The sequence below is a fragment of the Chiloscyllium punctatum genome, chromosome 6 (assembly GCF_047496795.1).
Source record: "Chiloscyllium punctatum isolate Juve2018m chromosome 6, sChiPun1.3, whole genome shotgun sequence".
In the NCBI taxonomy this organism is placed as follows: Eukaryota; Metazoa; Chordata; class Chondrichthyes; order Orectolobiformes; family Hemiscylliidae; genus Chiloscyllium; species Chiloscyllium punctatum.
In genome coordinates this window covers 60,230,923-60,250,981 of record NC_092744.1, presented here as the reverse complement: position 1 = coordinate 60,250,981, position 20,059 = coordinate 60,230,923, and the positions used below count along the sequence as shown (strand labels likewise).

The following is a 20,059-nucleotide window of genomic DNA, read 5'->3' as shown; positions in this document are numbered from 1 at the left end:
TACCCATTTTGAAGAAAATGGGCTTATCGGTGTTAGGCAGCATGGGTTGTGCAGGGACGGTCATGTCTTACAAACTGAATAGAATTCTTTTAAGAGGTGACAAAAGTTGATTGATGAGGGAAGGGATGTAGAGGTCATATACATGGACTTTAGTAAGGCATTTCATAAGGTTCCCCATGGTAGGCGGAGGTAACCTTCTTCGCTGTACACTACACCTCCAATTATGGAGTCTTCTGCAAACTTACTAACTATACCTCCTATGTTCACATCCATATCATTTATAAAAATGATGAAAAGCAGTGGAACAAGCACCATTCCTTGTGGCACACACTGGCCACAGGCCTCTGGTCCGAAAAACAACCCTCCACCACCACCCTCTGTCTTCTACCCTCGAGCCAGTTCTGTATGCAAATGGCTAGTTCTCCCAGTAGTCCATGTGATCTAACCTTGCTAACCAATCTCCCATGAAGAACCTTTTTGAATGCCTTACTGAAGTCCATATAGTTCATGAAGTTCACCGCTCTACCCTCATTAATGCTCTTTGTCATTTCTTCAAAAAACTCAATCAAGTTTGTGAGACGTGATTTCCCTCACACAAGCCATGTTGACCATCCCTAATCACTCCTTGCCTTTCCGAATACATATAAATCCTCTCCCTCAGGATCCCCTCCAACAAATTGCCCACCACTGACGTCAGGCTCACTTGTTAATAGTTTCCTATTTTCTCCTTACCACCTTTCTTAAATAGTGGCACCACGTTAGCCAAACTCCATTACTGAAATAAATGCAGTTTACTTTACCTCATCCTCTGCTTTGTCCCTGCCAGCCCTGACTATTTGACTTGCTCCATTTCCCAGGTCACTTCTACTCCAGAAGAGTCTTATAAGTGTGTACAAAATCTTTTTTTTACAAGGATGCCACTGGGATAAGAGGTTTGAATTATAAGGAGAGGTTGGATAGGCTTGGAGTTTTCCCCCTGGATTGCAGGTTATAGCAGGTGATTTTATCAAGGTTTGTAAAATCACAAGGGGCATAAATAAGGTCTTTTCCCCCACAGTAGAGGAGTTCAAAACCAGAGGACATAGGCTTAAGGTGAGGGGGGAAAGATTTAAAAGGGATCAGAGGGTCAACGCTTTCACGCAGAAGATGGTTTGTACATGGAATGAACTGCCAGAGGAAGTGGTATCTGCAGGTATAATTGGAACATTGAAAAGACATTTGGACAAGTACATGAACAGGAAAAGTGTAGAGGAATATGGGCCAAATGGGACTAGTTTAGTTTGGGAAACTTGATTGGCATGGATGAATTGAACCAAAGGGTCTGCTTCCATGCTGTATGACTCTGTAAATTTTAAGTATTAAGTTTAGATACATTTCCCACTGCATTGTAAATTCTCTCATACAATTACTGATCAATGGAAATTTATAATGATCCAATAAGAAGGAGAGGAAAAAAGCCACTGCAACAGGTGGTAAAACTTTATCATCGAACAAATAGTTAAGATTGAGAATGCGCTACCTGAGGGTGTGGTGGATGCAAGGTTTATCGAGGCTTTGAAAAGTGAATTGGATCATTGTGAAAAATTTGCAGGGCAATTATGGAGATTGCAGCTCGAAATAACACTGCTTCGTTGGAGGGCCAGCTTAGGCAGAATGAACCAAATGGCATCCTTCAGTGCTGTAGTTATTCTATGATTCAATGTTCTATGTGAGACAATAGATCCTAGCTCTTGATGGGACAGGAACCTTGAGATACCAATCCCAGAACAGCATGGACAACGGATTCAAAATAGGTGATTTACTCATGCTGAGGTTGAGAAAAATGTATGGAGGCCAAAAGGGATGTAAAAAAGATGAATGATTTCAGTATCTAAAATAAGTAGGTATGATAACCCATTAAAAAAAAGAGTGGAAAAAGCTTGACATTTTGCTTTTCAATTAACTGGAATTGGTGTATCCACATGATATTAGAAAACTACAAATTTCATTTTTTTTAAATTGCTTACAAACAATGCACTAAATGAAAATAGATGGATTTACTGAGGGGGTTTGCTGATATATAGATGTGGACAGATAATCTTAGTATATTCTCACAAGAACATCTGTGAAAAGCTTCTCATTACTGAATTTGTTTCTGAAGTAAACAAACACAAATCACACAGCTATCAGAAAAATTGTAGCCCTTTTCTTAAAACAGCTAAACATCAACTTCTGACTCAACATGACAGAAAATACATGATTTAAATTATGTAACAGATCAATGACAAACTAGGGACAGATTACAAGGCAGAAATGTAATCTTAGGGGCTCATGTGACATCATAACGATGAGAACAAAGCTCAAGTGGATTTGAACATCATCTGGACCCCAGGATAAGATCACTGCTTTAAAATTACTCTCGGGTATCTCTGCTTGTTCTCCACAATAGATATAGCATATTTTGCAGCTTGTTTTGTACAGTTTTGATACCATTCAGCTGAGAAAGATGATCAGTGAAAACCTGCTAGAACTCCAATGTGCTCTGTCATTGATGCACAATGAAGTTCATCGTGCAAATTGCATGATTATGACATGGTTACTTAAAGTAAATAAAAATAACTTGCAGTTAGATAGCACATTTATAGCTACATGACATCATAGAGCACTTTTATCCAATGACATGTGTTTAAGGTACAGTCCCTGTGATACTGTAGAAAGCACAGCAGCTGATTTGTGCATGCCAAGTGATTCAAACATCAAATGTGATGATGACAAGAGAATCTGTTGTATTGAGGTTTGTTGAGGTATAAATAGCAATCGAAACACTAAGACACCTCTTTGAAATAGTACAACAAAATCTTTTGTACCCAACTGAGAGAGCAAACAGGGCTCTGCATTGATACAGGTAGATGTAATGTTAGCTATCTACAGAATTTCTTCATGATAAATATTGAAACCAGTTAATACATATTTATGGACATTTATTAGTGTTGAGTAAAAGATTAAAACATGGCTAAGTAAATAAGAAGCCATGTCAATAGTGATGATGGAAAAGATTGGATGATGAAGAAGAGAACAGTTTGGATCTCATCCTTTGTCTGAGTGTAAATACTGATTGCAATGTAAATGAATATTAACCTCAAAAATAAATTAAGCTCCTGAAAACACCTTTCAATAATGGAGTGGTGCCAAGGCTTCCCACACAACAACAGGGTTAGGTTATGAAAGAATATAGCACAATTATAATATAATTTACATTTTATGAGTGATTTCAGCATGTTTGAATAACTGTATAATTTATATTAATTATATGTGTCTTGTGCTCTTTCTACAATGTTAATAACAATTGTGGTATTCTGTTTGTGCCAAAATATTTTCAACTTCAATGTAATAACAATTTTCTTCCTGATGAAGAAGATTCTATTACTATTGCCAAGGTTCAACATTAATGCCCAGTCACTGATAATTAAAATTATTGAATTATTGCTTCAGTTGGCAACTTGTGTTTCACATTTTAGTTCACGGAGAAGTATTTTTAGCATTAATGCATCATTTGTGACCTAAAATTTGACACTCAGCAGGACTTCCTCCTCCTCTTCAATTGAATGTTCCAGCCAAAATATTCCCAGGGAAATGACTTCAGAATAATGTTCTAATTTGCACTAGCATTGGAATAGAACAATCTCAATTCCCACACATTCCCACAAACCACAATCAGTAGCTTTAAATTCCTGAGTTGGAAAACTTAAATTTGCATGTGATCGTCTAAATAACATAGCTATAAAATTGATCCACCCATTGTTAATCTGTTTCCCTTACGTTAAACAGCATTACCTTGTTTTCATTTGAAAAATTTCTTATGCCTTGCACTGAATCCCAGCATCCATCATCAATAGCTCAACTTTATAAAAAGATACAAGCAATTATAAATGGAAAGAATGGAAAGGAAAAGGGAGAATATTGGGGAAGGAAGGAAACAAAATAAAAGTGCAGAAAGTCATTTTGCATAACAGCAAGTCAGCAAAATAATTGTAAAATTCTCTAATGGGGCGAAACTTCATATTTTATTTCATTTTGTGGATGTATTTTAAAAATATATGTATCCTCAGGTGGACATCACATTTCAATTGAATTTTGATGTATAGGAAGATCGTTGAACCTGATAAATTATCTAAGTTAACCTTTTTTACACCTTCAGAGAGATTCCTATCTTAGATATTATAAAATAGCTTTTGTTTAAGTAGCAAAATAATAGAAAAATTGCCTAATTGAATCAAAAGTTTCACCTTCAGAAATCACATTTTCCCAGGCTGTTGGAGGCAGGTTTGGAGAAGAGAAAGGTGGGGAAAATGCAGAAATCGATACTTACTAACATGATCCGGCTCGTTGCCAAATTGTACATTCGCTATCAAGGAGAGAAAACAGGAAGTTGTGCGTGGTCATAGCCACTTGCGTGCAAAGGACATTATTTGTGAAAAGTGATTTGAGGCATGGTTGCAAAAGATATTAGGGTGAGGGTGAATGAAACTGCTTTGTGAGCTGTATGCAGGGGCAGGAATGAGTGGAGCTTTGAAATGCTTTGCACTTGTGTCAGAGTGTGGGGTTTGGTACTTGGGAGTGGTAAGCCACTCACCTGTCATGTTTGTCAGAGGTTCTGGATGCTTGGTGCATGGTCTTCAGATTGAATGAAACACTATCCTGCTGGAGTCTACCTTAGCTACTTCCATCCACACCTATGTTTATTCATTCACAGGAGGTGGGCATCTCTGGGTGGATTAGCATGTATTACCTCTGCTTCATTATCCAGAGGGCAGTTAAGAGTTAACCATGCTGTGGGTCTGGGGTAAATGTAGGTCAGACCAACTAAGGACAGCAGATTTCTTTTTCTAAAGGACACTTGAATGAACCAGTTGGATTTTTACCATAGTCAATTGTTGCCATTAAATTATTTTTTTTCCAGTCCAGACTTTTTAAAATTGAATTTAAATTTCACCATCTGTTATAGTGGAAAACAAACCCATGTCCCCAGACATTAAGCTGGGGTTCTGGATGACATATTAATTGACAATACCCACTACAGCAGTGACTCCCCTGAAACCTAGTTCGGCAGCGAGGAGGTCATCTTCCTCACTTGAGACAACAGTGCAAGACATGGGCAGCAGCCTTTCCAAGTCCCCTCTGCATTTCTTTGGTTGTGACAGTCTAAAAAAATCCACCACTGCTATGGTATCTACAATTCAAAATTCTTCCTTTGACAGAATGAATGCATTGTTCTGTTCATCCTCCGTAATCCAGCACATAACCCAGAGGAAGGGATGAAAACTTGTAAAGAGCAACTGCCAGGCACAGGGAATGTGGTTCTAAAGCTGTAAATGGTCCTGGTGCTGTCACAGGATGAAGATTTCACTCAAGGTGTCATTACAGTCTGACAATTGCTTTTAAGCTTTGTTAACAGGGATGTAGTATAATGTAGGAATGAGGTTAATCACAAAATAGTGTCGGATGATAGGCACCCTCATGCCATTTATCCTTCATTTTCTGCATGCTTATATTTATTTGCAACAGTAATCATTATATTGTAATAAACCCTTATTTTAAAATTATATAATGTCATTGTTTCCTGATGTTATACTGAGTTTGGCCAGCGAAGCCCATTATGTCTATTAGGCTGTCAATAGCAAATCAGTTGAATTGCTTGTTCTTTAATTGATGGAACAGATTGCTCCACCTACTGATGGATTACATCAGACTAACAGCTGTGATACCTTGTCCCACTGGATTTACCCACAGACTGCACCAAAAACATTTATATTTGCTTCAATAAATGCTGAAGTATAAAGGGGTGCTTCTCTCTAATCTTTGTCTAAAGTTACCAAATCTACATGAAAACAATTGGACGGTTAATTACTTAGGCGAAATCAGCAAGCCATTGTGCAAATGCCATGTGAAGGTATCTTAGCTGGGATCATATTTCATTTAATAATAATATTTTCCTTAGGTTTAGAAACCCCATGCTTCAAATTTAAACAGAGATAGAATTTGATTTTTATAAAGTGAGCTTTTCTATCTCAGAAAATAATGTGCATAAGCATAGGATGTTTGCATAAATAAAATACTAACACACTAAATCTCTCTAATTACATGACAAGTACTCCTTGGAAAGCAAACCAATTATATTTTGCAATTTAAATGTATCAAATAAAGAGATAGATAAATAATATGTAATTTCTCATTTGTCACCAATAGTGAGTATTGTCTGGGGGCACTAATAAAGCCTTGAGTATCATCCCCTCAATTTGCTAATCCCCAATTAATAAATAAGTATATACAAAAGCAGTACTTAAATATTTTTTCAACAACTTTGAAAAATTACTGCCGAATCTTAATATATCTTTATATTGATAAGCAACAATAAATATGTGAATTGGATTTACAAACATATAATTTCAAAATATTGGGGTCATTTTAAGCCACAAAACTGGTTACATTGAGCGCAGATGAGTAGATAAAGCCGAAAACAAAAAAAAATGAAGGCTTCCAATCTTCCCACTTCCAGCTTTAATGGAGAAATGTCAGTAGCCAGAAGCCCTATCATAGATCAGTTCGTGAAACCCTTTTATCAGGATGCTGTGTACTTACTTCTTTTATCTTTTACTCATCTTGGCCTCAGAATAACCAATACGTACAAGGAGGTAACAGTATTTAAGCATTGCTTGCATACCAGGGCAATGTATTTTCTAGGCTCAAAAATGCAACCAGCTTTCCTGCCCACAAGTGATTGATCATGTCTCATCCTGTAATCTCTGACCATCCATTTCTTGCGATCTCCAATTTCAACAAATTCCACCCACTTTTAGAATCTCCCCTTAATTTCTCTCAATCTCTTCCTCCCATGACCATTATCTCCCATTCACCTATGATCTCTGATCTCCACTCAACTCTCCTCCCACTCTTTCCCAGTTCTAATCTTCCCTCCATCCAGCAACGATTCCTTCCATGATTCTAATACCTCCCCCCCTTTCTGCTCACATGACACTGGAGGGCAATCTCTCCCCTTATCACAATTTCACACTCTTCACCAATATCTCCCACATCACACTCATGGAGCCTCCACGTTAAACATGATCTCTCCCTTTCTCATGTCTCATAATGTGAACAAGGCAGGGATATGAAGGTATAGCACAAGTTGAGCCATGATCTTACTGAATGGCAGATATTTTAAATTAACAATCTATAATTGGCATATCAAGATTCAATAAACCTAGCACTGACACACACAATAGCTTTGACTTTAAACATTTATCTGAAAGCGGTGTGCCTTTTTGTGAAATGTGTTCCAAGATGCAAATTTTTTGTGATAAAACTTTTGAGTGCAAGCATTCATTTTCAGATCTCCCAAACAAGACAATGGAATACAATGGCGTCTCCACGTTAAACATGATCGCTCCCTCTTTCATGTCTCTTGTTTTTCACCCTTCAAATAAGTGATCAAGGCAGGGATATAGAGGTAAAGCACAAGATGAGCCATGATCTTACTGAATGGTGGATATTTTAAATTAACAATCTATAATTGGCATATCAAGATTCAATAAACCTAGCACTGACACACACAATAGCTTTGACTTTAAACATTTATCTGAAAGCGGTGTGCCTTTTTGTGAAATGTGTTCCAAGATGCAAATTTTTTGTGATAAAACTTTTGAGTGCAAGCATTCATTTTCAGATCTCCCAAACAAGACAATGGAATACAATGGCGTCTCCACGTTAAACATGATCGCTCCCTCTTTCATGTCTCTTGTTTTTCACCCTTCAAATAAGTGATCAAGGCAGGGATATAGAGGTAAAGCACAAGATGAGCCATGATCTTACTGAATGGTGGATATTTTAAATTAACAATCTATAATTGGCATATCAAGATTCAATAAACCTAGCACTGACACACACAATAGCTTTGACTTTAATCATTTATCTGAAAGTGGTGTGCCTTTTTGTGAAATATGTTCCAAGATGCAAATTTTCTGTGATAAAACTTCTGAGTGCAAGCATTCATTTTCAGATTTTCCAAACAAGACAATGGAATACAATAGCTTTGAGATTGGGCTGTTGTAATTTCAGTTTACAATACTGAGCTTTTGAACAGCATGCATTTTGATCTAAAATTGCTTCAAGTGCAATTTTTAATGCAAGATTATCATATTGAAAATTAGCAGGGTGAAAATCATTGAAACTCTTATGGAATAAACGCCTCAGACATTGGTAAACCCACAGCCCACTATAAACTTCATGGTGGCCCATCATCCTCAAAGTATGAAGCAAACAAGTGATATTTCAACCATCTGTCTCAGAACCAGTGAACTTAATAGAGATGTAAACCACCTGACAGTGTATTTTTAAGTATTTCTACATTTAAGATTTGCTTAGTTCCAGGAAGATATGTGTTTTTTTAAAGGTAGCTTGACAAGAAATGGCCATTTCTGAGACATTATCAATATTTAAAAACTCTTCAAATAAACATTGATCAAATGTGTTTGCCAAAGTGAAATTGTAGAGATAAAGTTATAATAGAATTCGTTACAAAATTGTATCTATTAAATGCAACAATTTCTTAGTAATCAACAGGCATTAGAAAGTGTACATGATGGACTAAATTGCTAAAATATTTATATCGAGCATATTCAAAGAGGAGAAAATTAAATTACTTAATGGGTGAACATTTTTAAAGTCAGGTTATAAGTAAATATTTTAATTGGCAAAAACTTTTTCCAGGTTTCAAGTTATTTTGATTTCTTGTATATGAATTAAAATACATAGTTATGTATTGTGCTGCTCCACACACGGCAATGCTTCTATTAAAACTAAAAAACATTAAGCTTTCAGTTCATTCAGTTTGATTATTTGTAGTTCTTCTCCAAACATTTTGGAGAAAACCTACACGCATAAATCACTTTTGTTTAAACATTATTGATAAGCATTTTAAAAACTCACAAAATAATGTACAGTAACAATATTTGGAGCAGCCAATTATATTCATTTTCAACCTTTTTGTTAAAGTTGGTCGATATGACTCACCACATATTCTCTTTAAACAAACTGTATAGGAGTTAAACAAAAGTTGTGAGTATCACGTTTGCACAAGTTAAAATTGGTCAGGTTTGATTTATTGCAGTAACAGGTACTTAAGTACAGTGAAAAACCTTGTTTTGCGAGCAGTCCAGGCAGAGTAGATAGGATTCCCTACAGTGTGGAAACAGGCCTTTTGGCCCAACCAGTCCACACCAACCATCTGAAGAGTAACTCACCCAGACCCATTTCCCTCTGACTAATGCACCTAACATTACGGGCAATTTGAGCAAGGCCAATTCACCTGACCTGCACATCTTTGGACTGTGGGAAGAAACCGGAATACCAAGAGGAAACCCACACAGACACAGGAAGAATGTGCAAACACCACACAGACAGTCGCCCAAGACTCGGTTCGAACCTGGGTCCCTGGTGCTGTGAGGCAGCAGTGCTAACAATTGAGCCACCGTGCCACCCTATTGTAACAAACAAGGACTACAGAACATAGGGCATGTAGACAGACCGAGACATACACATGACAACTGCACAGGGGGTATGCAAAACAAGATCAACCTTAGCAAGATAAACATTATTTGAAGTTAGAGTAGTTTCAGCAGTCTAATAACAGCAGGGAAGAAGCTGTTCTTGAACCTGTTGGTGCGTGTGTTCAAGCTTCTGTATCTTCTGCTTGACAGAAGAGGTTGTAGGAGAGCGTTATGGAGATGGAAGGGGTCTTTGATGATTTTGGCAACCTATCCCCGGCAATAAGAAATATAAATGGAGTCCATGGATGGGAGGTTGGCTTGCTTGATTGTCTGGGCTGTGTGTACAACCTTCTGTAGTTCCTTATGGTCCTGGCAGAACAGTTGCCGTTCTAGGCCACTATGCACCTGGATAGAATGCTTTTTCTGGTGCATGAGTAAATGTTGGTGAGAGTTCTTACAGACATGCTGAATTTCCTAAGCCGCCTGAGGAAGAAAAGTTGTTGTTCTGCCTCCTTGACCATTGCATCTAGGTGGGAAGTCCAAGACAGGTGTCAGTTATTGTCATTCCTAGAAACTTGACATTCTTGTCTCTCTCCCACCTCAGCTCCGTTGATGTAGATAGGGATGTGTCCTCCTCCTTTCTTCCTGAACTCAACGATCAGATCTTTAGTTATGTTGACATTGACAGAAAGTTTTTTATCAATGCACCATGACACCAAGCCCTCTATCTCCTTTCTGTATTCTGCAATCAAATTTCAATTAATATTCATATGAGGTCTGATTGTAGGGAACAGAGAAAAATATGACAGCCTTTCCAAAGGCTTTACAGAACAAAGTCCTGAAGAAGGGTTACACCTGAAATGTCGACTTCTCCACCTCCTGATGCTGCTTGACTTGCTGTGTTCTTCCAGCCTTCTGTTTGTCTACCTCTTATGGAACAAAGAACAGAGGATAGTAAAATAAGTAGATAGAGAATAAATGGGGAAGAAAGACAGAATATGAGTAAGTAATGGAAAACCCTAGCACCCAAACCTCTTGTTTATTCCTAGTGACTTGACTACTGTACAGGGCTCATACAAGAACATATCGCGTGCAACAGACAGCTATATCATTTGGAAAGGAGAAAGTCATGACTAGAATCAGAACTGAAAACAATGCTCACAAAATGTGGGAGGTATTTTGAAGAAAATTAGGCCTTAAATAAAACTAAAAAGATACAGATAGACAGCAGAAGCATGCAAACCAAATATTTCAATCTGTTATATATTTAGTGCAAAATATGCCAATTTCTCAGTCATACTTCTTTTTGATGTTTGTATTTAACGCACAATATTTATTAGAATTAGAATCCCTACAGTATGGAAACATGCCCTTCAGTCCAATAAGTCAACACCGACCCTCCAAAGAGTAACCCATCCAGGCTCATTCCCATCCTCAATTATCATACATTTACACCCAATTATTGCATCTAACCAGAGATCCATGAACAATTTAGCATGGCCAATGTACCTCACCTATAAATCTTTTGGATTGTGGGAGGAAACCCACACAGACACAGGGAGAATATGCACATTCCACACAGAGTCACACAAGGCTGGAATCAAACCTGGGGCCCTGGTGCTGTGAGGCAGCAGGGCTAACCACTGAGCCACCATGCCACCCTAGAGCTGATAAGTGAAATCCTGTAGACTGATTTCTTAAAAGGGCGTCACATAGCATTTAACTCTGAATGCAACCTAGCTGCATAATGTAATGCCAGTAGCTGCTAGATGGGATTTGTTTCACGGTGGATGTATGTCTGTCCCTGTGTGATGATCTATTACAGTGATTTGTATTTGTATTATCAGTTTTTAACTTATCAGGGTTTTTATCCCTGATGAGGCTATACTTATGTTAGCTCCTATAACCTAAGAACTAGACTTAAGTAACATGATACTGAAAGATTCAACAGGCATTTATTACAGATGCTGGTATGTACTTGTATATTACATTCAAAGACACTTCAGTGACTGAGAACACTAAAGCTAAAATAAAATCGAAGTACTGTGACTGCTGGAGACCTGAGGTACAATCAGCATTTTAGAACAGGTTTTAGGTGCCTCATTGACATATCTGATGACCTACTATCTGTTTCATCTGGTCTGACATTTTTCAGTCATCAAATACAGGGCAGTTCACGACGCAATTGGTCATTTGTTTGTCCTGTACGAACTTCTATCATCATTACGTAGGCAATATGGGGTGGCACAGTGGCACAGTCGTTAGCACTGCTGCCTCACAGCACCAGAGACCCGGGTTCAATTTCCGCCTCAGGCGACTGTCTGTGTGGAGTTTGCACATTCTCCGTGTGTCTGTGTGGGTTTCTTCCCACAGTCCAAAGATGTGGGACCCAATATACCGGCCACTGCAGCAGACAGCTGGAACTGACAATCGGAAGTGGCAGGTACAAATCACTATAAATGCCGGAGGAAACATCACAGAAGTGCTTCACAGGAGGCTCCCAAGCACTGAGGATGTCACCCAGACAGGGGACGAAACGTCTGCAACACAAATTCCCAGCTCGGTGAACAGAACCACAACAACAGAGACTGTTTTTGAGTTTACATCAAGTAGACTCAGGAGTTTTCTGGATATCAGGTTGTGACTAGTTGTCCATTCTTTTCTCAGATGAAAGAAAGTGAGTTAGGTTGGCGGCTCAGTGGTTAGCACTGCTGCTTCAGGGTGCCAGGGATCCAGGTTCGGTTCCCCCCTTGGATGACTGTCTGTGTGGAGTTTGCACATTCTCTGTGTCTGTATGGGTTTCATCTGGGTGTGCCGATTTCCTCCCACAGTCCCAAGATGTGCAGGTTAGGTGAATTGGCCATGCTAAATTGTCTGTAGTGTTAGGTGAAGGGGTAAATATAGGGGAATGGGTCTGGGTGGGTTGCTCTTCAGGGAGTTAGCGTGGACTTGTTGGGCTGAAGGGTCTGTTTCCACACTGTAAGTAAGTAACCTAACTGCCAACTCAGCTATCATTTGATCTTAATAGTGCCCATGATGAATTTCTATTCCAGTGCCTTGCAATGCAAATTATATTTAAAGGAGCCTTTGACATCAAGATCTAAGTATTTGTTCCATTGTTGAATCCTAAGTCACAAAAGGTTATTCCGTTCAGATTGTCACTGGTTTCAATACAGCAGCATAATAGAATACAGTTTCTTGTGCCCTTAGCAGCATTTATGCATTCTGGTAAAACTATACACTTCACTGGGAAGCAGTTAGCTCCGGGAAATATAGCTGATCAAGCAAAACCCAAAGGTGATGCAGAGAAAGTGATGATGCCAAGGAAGGAGCTTTAACCAGTTTCATGGATAGCTACATCGTTACCATCATTGGCCCTTGTAAATATAGAAACATTGAAAATATATGGCGTGAAAGGAAGACAGTAAGTCAGCATTGACAAACATAAAAGCGTTCACCAGATGAATTTCAATTTCCATGTCTTGGTCTGTAGTATTATAAGTCATGGAATTTCAAAATGCATTGACACATTTTTGTTTAGACAAAAGGGTTTTGCCTCTATCAGGCAGTGAGTTCCAGAACCCCAGCACCCTTTGGGTGGAGAAACATCTCAATTTCCCTCTAGTCCTTCTGTCAATTACTTTAAATCTATGTTCCCCTTACTCAAGTTATTAAGGTTTCTGCTGAAGGAAATAGGTCTCTCCTATTGTGACAATTTCTGTTGGGACCAATAACAAAAGAAAATCGAACTTCTAGTTATTAGCTGAAAGAATGACACATTATGATATGGAGGAGAATGACATAGTTAGTGGTGATCCTCAGGATCAGTACAAGGAACAATACTGTTTTTGCTATATATGAATGACGTGGATCTGGGAACACAGGACACAATTTTGAAATGTGTAGATGACAGGATATAACTGGTAGTAAAACTGATCTGACAGTACCAGTAGGAGAGAGGGATTAAATTTGTTAGTTTGTATTTTTTGATGCCTGTGACAGGAAGTGTTTGATTCCCCAGTGCAAATATCCTCCAACTTGACAAGCACAAAAGATACAAAATTATCAAAAAAGAAAAATACTCAGTACACCAGCTTTCTGAATATCAATGAGCTGTGCCACCCACCAACTCACTTTAAGCTTAACTATATATTTAGTAAATTAACAAGTTATTTTGACATGTCATACTAAGCTTTTGTTCTGTACTTTGACTCATTGGCAGCTGTCATGATGTGGTTAATGCTTGTAAGCTCCTGTTATTATGTGTGAGAGAACAATGAAGTTTGAATTTTCTCAATAAATTGAACACTAACTCCTTTTCTCATTTTTTTATAAATTTATTGATTTGTCTTATTCCATTTGGAGAATGTGATATCACTGGATTGGCCAGTATTTATTGCTCATTCCTAGTCAAAGTTATGACAAGTTTGAACTGCTGCAGTCAGTCACTGGGAGATAGGTGTATCCAGAGTGCTGTTCAGAAGGGATTTCCAGGATTTGGTCCCAACAATAGTAAAGGATTAGTAAAATGGTTCCAAGTCTGGGTGATGTGAGCAGTGGAGGGGAACTTGTAGGTAGTGGTTCTCCCATTTAATGTCCTTCTGGGTGGCAGAGGTTGTTGCAGGAAGCTTGAGGGTAATTCAAAGAGGTTGTTTCTCCTTCTGAACTAATCTAATACTAGAGGGCATAATTTCAGAATCAGGGTCACCCATTTAAGCCAGAGATGAAGAATTTATTTTCTTGTAATGAATCTGTGGAATCCGCAGAAGAATGTAGAGGCTGGGTTATTGAGGATATTCAATGCTGAGATAAACAGACTTTTAATCAGTAAGGGAATCAAGGTTTGTGGGGAGATCACAAAAAGTTGGAGTTCAGGGTTATCAGATCAGCCATGGTCTCATTGAATGGCGAAGCAGACACAATGATGTGGCGGCCTACTCTTGCTGTTCTGTCTTGTAGCCTAAAGACTTCACTTTTTAGACTTATCCTGTGACAGATGAATAAAAAAACTGCTCACTAAATGCTATATTTATTTTGTATGCAACTTATTCTTTAAACTCCAGGAAGTGACATTCTCCTGTATTCCCATCATCCATTGCACTCCCCATGGAATTAGTCTCTTCAGCAATCTATTCATATTGATGCTATCTTGTAGTGATATCCTATGTTCCAATTCACTGAGGACCAACATCCAAGAGTCTTCTGATTTTAGAGGGTTTCTCAAGTCTGCCACCAGCAGTAAACGCTGGTTCTGATTATTTATAGAATCCATACACTGTGGAAGCAAGCCGTTAAGTCTGCACCAATCCTCCAAAGACCATCCCACCCAAACTCACTGCCAATCTTATTCCCTTACCCCTGCATTCTACATGGTAATCAACCTAGCCTTCACATCCCTGAACACTACAGGCAATTTAGATTAGATTAAATTAGATTACATTGTGGAAACAGGCCCTTCGGCCCAACAAGTCCACACTGACCCGCCGAAGCGCAACCCACCCATACCCCTACATTTTACCCCTTACCTAACACTACAGGCAATTTAGCAAGGCCAATTCACCAAACCTGCACATCTTGGGACTGTGGGAGGAAATCAGCACACCCAGAGGAAACCCATGCAGACACAGAGAATGTGCAAACTCCACACAGACAGTCATCCAAGGGTGGAACCGAACCTGGATCCCTGGCACTGTGAAGCAGCAGTGCTAACCACTGAGCCGCCAACCTAACCCACTTTCTTTCATCTGAGAAAAGAATGGACAACTAGTCACAACCTGATATCCAGAAAACTCCTGAGTCTACTTGATGTAAACTCAAAAACAGTCTCTGTTGTTGTGGTTCTGTTCACCGAGCTGGGAATTTGTGTTGCAGACGTTTCGTCCCCTGTCTGGGTGACATCCTCAGTGCTTGGGAGCCTCCTGTGTAGCGCTTCTGTTATGTTTCCTCCGGCATTTATAGTGATTTGTACCTGCCACTTCCGATTGTCAGTTCCAGTTGTCCGTTGCAATGGTCGGTATGTTGGGTCCAGGTCGATGTTGATTGAATCTGTGGATGAGTGCCCTGCCTCTAGGAATTCCCTGGCTATTCTCTGTTTGGCTTGTCCTATAATAGTAGTGTTGTCCCAGTTGAACTCATGTTGCTTGTCATCTGAGTGTGTGGCTGGTCATGTCGTTTCGTGGCTAGTTGGTGTTCATGGATGCGGACCGTTAATTGTCTACCTGTTTGTCCTATGTAGTGTTTTGTGCAGTCCTTGCATGGGATTTTGTACACTACATTGGTTTTCTACACCACATTTTGTACACTACTAGAGGCATGGCACTGATTCCTGATGAAGGGCTTTTGCCCGAAACGTCGATTTCGAAGCTACTTGGATGCTGCCTGAACTGCTGTGCTCTTCCAGCACCACTAATCCAGAATCTGGTTTCCAGCATCTGCAGTCATTGTTTTTACCTCGTTTTTAACTCATCCACAGATTCAATCAAGAAGCACATCGACCTGGACCCAATTTACCAGCCACTGCAGTGGACAGCTGGAACTGACAACCGGAAGCAGCAGGTACAAATCACTATAAATGCTGGAGGAAACAACACAGAAGCGTTTCACAGGTGGCTCCCAAGCACTTGAGGATGTCACCTAGACAGGGGACGAAACAAAAATTCCCAGCTCGGCGAACAGAACCACAACAACAAGCACCCGAGCTACAAATCTTCTCCTAAACTTTGAGTTTCTGTTGAGCTAAGTATTCTATTTGCTAAGCAAATGGCAGCTAATAAACAGTATTTCAAATGCTGCACGTCAGGTAGTGTCTCTCATAGAATGGTGGTCCAGTGTTGTGCCTGAGGAAATAGGGAAATCCCTGAGGTGGCACAGTGGCTCAATGATTAGCACTGCTGCCTCACACGACCAGGGACCCAAGTTCAATTCCAGCCTCGGGTAACTGCCTGTGTGGAGTTTGCACATTCCCCCCGTGTCTGCGTGGATTTCTTCTGGATGCTCTGGTTTCCTCCCACAGTCCCAAGATGTGCTGGTTAGGTGAACTGGCTATACTAAATTGCCCATAGTGTTCAGGGATGTATAAGTTGAGTTCATTAGTCAGGAGAAATGTAAATTGGGTAGGGCAATGGATCTGGGTTTGATACTGTTAGAAGGGTCAGTGTGGACTTGTTGGGCCAAATATCCTGTTTCCACACTGTAGAGATTCTGTAAGGAAATGCTGACTGGCAAAGGAAGCCAAGCCATGAGAGTCAGTCAGCCTGGATTGAGACAGCAACCTGAGAGCCTACTCCGGATGCTGTCTTTAAACCTTATTTGAGGAGAAGATGATAGAATTGGCCAGAGAAGAGTGAGTGCTCACATGGTCAAAAAATGCAGCACGGTTCATTGTATTGTAATGCACTGCTCTCATCCAATACCACCAACATTAACTCATTGATTTATTAAGCATTTATCCTTTCTCACACAGTTAATTCCCTCACTTGAGGGCATGAGTAGCACTCAGTTAACCTATGCCAAGAAGAGGCCAGCACCAGAAATTCTCAGCTATGCTTGCACTTGTGCAGAGGATGCCACTCAACCCTCAGTTTATGCATCCAGCAAGGCAATAAGCTGCACCCTTCACCAGTTTAGAGCACCCTTGGAATAAGGTTCTAGCTAGATTTAAGTCAGAAGTTACAATCTAGAGAGCACGCCACTGATATATCACAGCAGCTAGATAAGGAAGGACTGTAACAATCAAGGGGACAGTTGGAAATCAGGCACAGTTTGACCCAAGCAGAAGACCATCCCAGTGACTTGCACAGACAGGCATAGAAACAGCTGGCAGGCTTGTCAGAGGCAGTCAGCAAACAGCAACAAAGGGTGGAGGAGGCTAACGTTATCAGCACTATGCTGGACCCTTGGAGAAGGTGCTGGCTGTCTCCATGGAGACCAGGGCCCAGCATACTCAGTGTCTGACAAATGTATTTACTAACTTCTATTCCAATGCTATTGCCATTGGCATTAATACCAATGGGGAAAGTGAGGACTGCAGAGGAAATCAGAGTCATAAAGTGTGGTGTTGGAAAAGCACAGCCGGTCAGGCAGCATCTGAGGAGCAGGAGATTAGATGTTTTGCAGCTCGCCTGCTCCTCGGATGCTGCCTGACTGCTGTGGCTTTCCAGCAGCACACGTTTTAACATAATACCAATAGCAAGGCCAAAGGTAGATGAGGGACCTTAATCTCATTCTAGATGCCCCTACCTGCCAGAGAGACATGGTAGTGCCAAATGAAGGAAGAGCCACATACTGGGATACCAGTCAGTTCCTCTAAAGACATTCCACAGGGAATTGCCTCCCACATTCCCCCCACACCCCACCCCAACCCCCATTACCCACCCCACCTGTGGTAGCATAGCCTCCCAAAGTCCAGGCCAAGGAGGGTGGCCCTATATCAGAGCAGCACACTGTCAGCCCCAAAGGTTCCCAGGAACACCCTGTCACGTCTTCTAGGTCAACAGGGCCAACTGCCTGCTATGGAAGTCAAGACTACACTTTGATGTAATGGGAGGAAAAGGAATGTAGAAAAAACGTACTGCGACACACAGGTGGCAAGGGTGACAATCCGGGAGGAAAGCTCAATTTGGCTAAAAGCTTTTGAAGAAAGCACATTGTTATTGAAGGCTGGGAGGTGTACACATCACCACTGTTCCTCATAAGACCTTAGTCTGCACAGAGAAACTGCAGAAAGCACTATTTTCTTCAGTTTAACACTATTGTACAAGATCCACAGGCATTTCAGGGTGATCTTGCAGGCTGAGCAAACCCTGAAAACGTGAAGGCTAACCAATGAAAGAATGGTGAAAAGGAGATGCCTCATGGTTGCTCTTAATCTACTTCCTGTAATGAAAGGTCTCCCTGCACAACATTGACTGTATGGCCCTTCAAGGAGACAGCAACTTGTGAGTTCTCCAGTAAGTGTGCTTCATGGCTGCTCCCAGGATATCTGTTGTAGACCTCCAAAGTTTGGCAAAAATGGTCACAGACAAGTTGAACTTTGATGGAGTGGCAACTTTTTCTGTTGACAAACTGTGCAGTTTGGTGATAGAGCACTCTCAAAACAACAGTGGTGCAGTCTATGCACCCTGTATCTGGGGAAGCCTGAAATGCCAGACAATTTCACTGCTCAACTGTGACTCTTCTCGTTACTGGGGAAATATATATACTGATGCAATCTGGTGAAAACGGCGTCAATCCTAGAAGCATTTATGGATCAAAGATTGGGGAGATGCCACAAGGGTTTCCCATTATTCCCTGAAACAAGCCGCTGGCATAAAACTTTAGGGTGGTTATAATCCCACTGGGATGGGATGGCCAGCCATTCCTTCTGATCAACATTCTTACTCGAGGAAATGACATAGTTCAGTGATGATGGCCCAGGCCATCATTAGCATGCATTTACACTACGGTCCCAAAATCTATAGCTGCAGTGTCTGATCAATCTCCTGTACCTCCTTTCACCTGCTGCTAGTCCTTCTACAGATGGTATTGTAGCTTCTGGAGATGGCTATTCTAGCTGGACTTGTTGAAGAAGTTATAATCCCTCTCTCCTTTACTTTCTTCAAGGCCACAAAGAATCCACCAATCGTGATGTCTACATCGGATGTATGAGCCAATCATCTGTGGGGACTGGCAGACAGAGCTCACCATTTCACTAATAGTATTCCTGAGCCCTCAAATTAATCATGTCACATTGTGCCCTGACACAATGTACCATGACTGCTTCCCATTGAGGCTAATGTTGTGTCTCAATAAGGAGCTCTGAGGAATGTAAACTTATTCAGATGGATGTCAGAGAACTAAAGTGCTACTGCTATACTGGGGAATGAAATTTTGATATTGATCCAAAGCAACCTCTCCCCAAAAAAAAGCTACCCTTGATCGTTACAGACCATGTCCTTGCTCACCTGTAGTTGACATGAATGTGTTTTCCAAAGAATTGTCTTCCAGCAGCAGGTATGAAAGCTGATTCAGGAAAGGAAAACTCAGTGAGGCTCTGCTTATCTAATATACAATTAGGGCATACTAACTGGTAGTCACAATTGCTTGAGACCATAAGTACAAAGAACAATATAGCACAGGAACAGGCCCTTTGGCCCTCCAAGCCCATGTTGACACATTTTGTCCTTCCATACTCAAACTGTCTTCAATTACAGGATCTGTATCTCTCTATTCCCTTCCTATTCATATATTCATCCTGGTGTTGCTTAAATGCTGCAAGTATATCTGTTCCACTACCTCTGCTGGCAATGCATTCCAGGCACTTTTCCCCATTTTTCACCATCCTCTGTATGAAAATGTTGCAAAGTCTTGGGATTCTCCTTAATCCTATTTGTTAATGATTTTTCATGACCCTGTTTGCCCTTCTAATTCCATGTTTAAGTTCTTTTAACTTTAAATTTTATTGATGGACAACTCAGTGGATGTATGTTTCATGCAATTGCCCCTAGCAGGAACACATATTCAAACAATATTGCTTTGTTCCCATACAGAAAAACAGT

The 20,059-nt window shown here is 40.3% G+C and overlaps 1 protein-coding gene across 1 annotated transcript in view; it reads right to left on the bottom strand.

Moving 5' to 3' along the window:
* Window positions 1-20,059, bottom strand: part of LOC140478424 (uncharacterized) — a 361,667-nt gene that overhangs the window by 139,531 nt on the left and 202,077 nt on the right. The window lies entirely within an intron of this gene.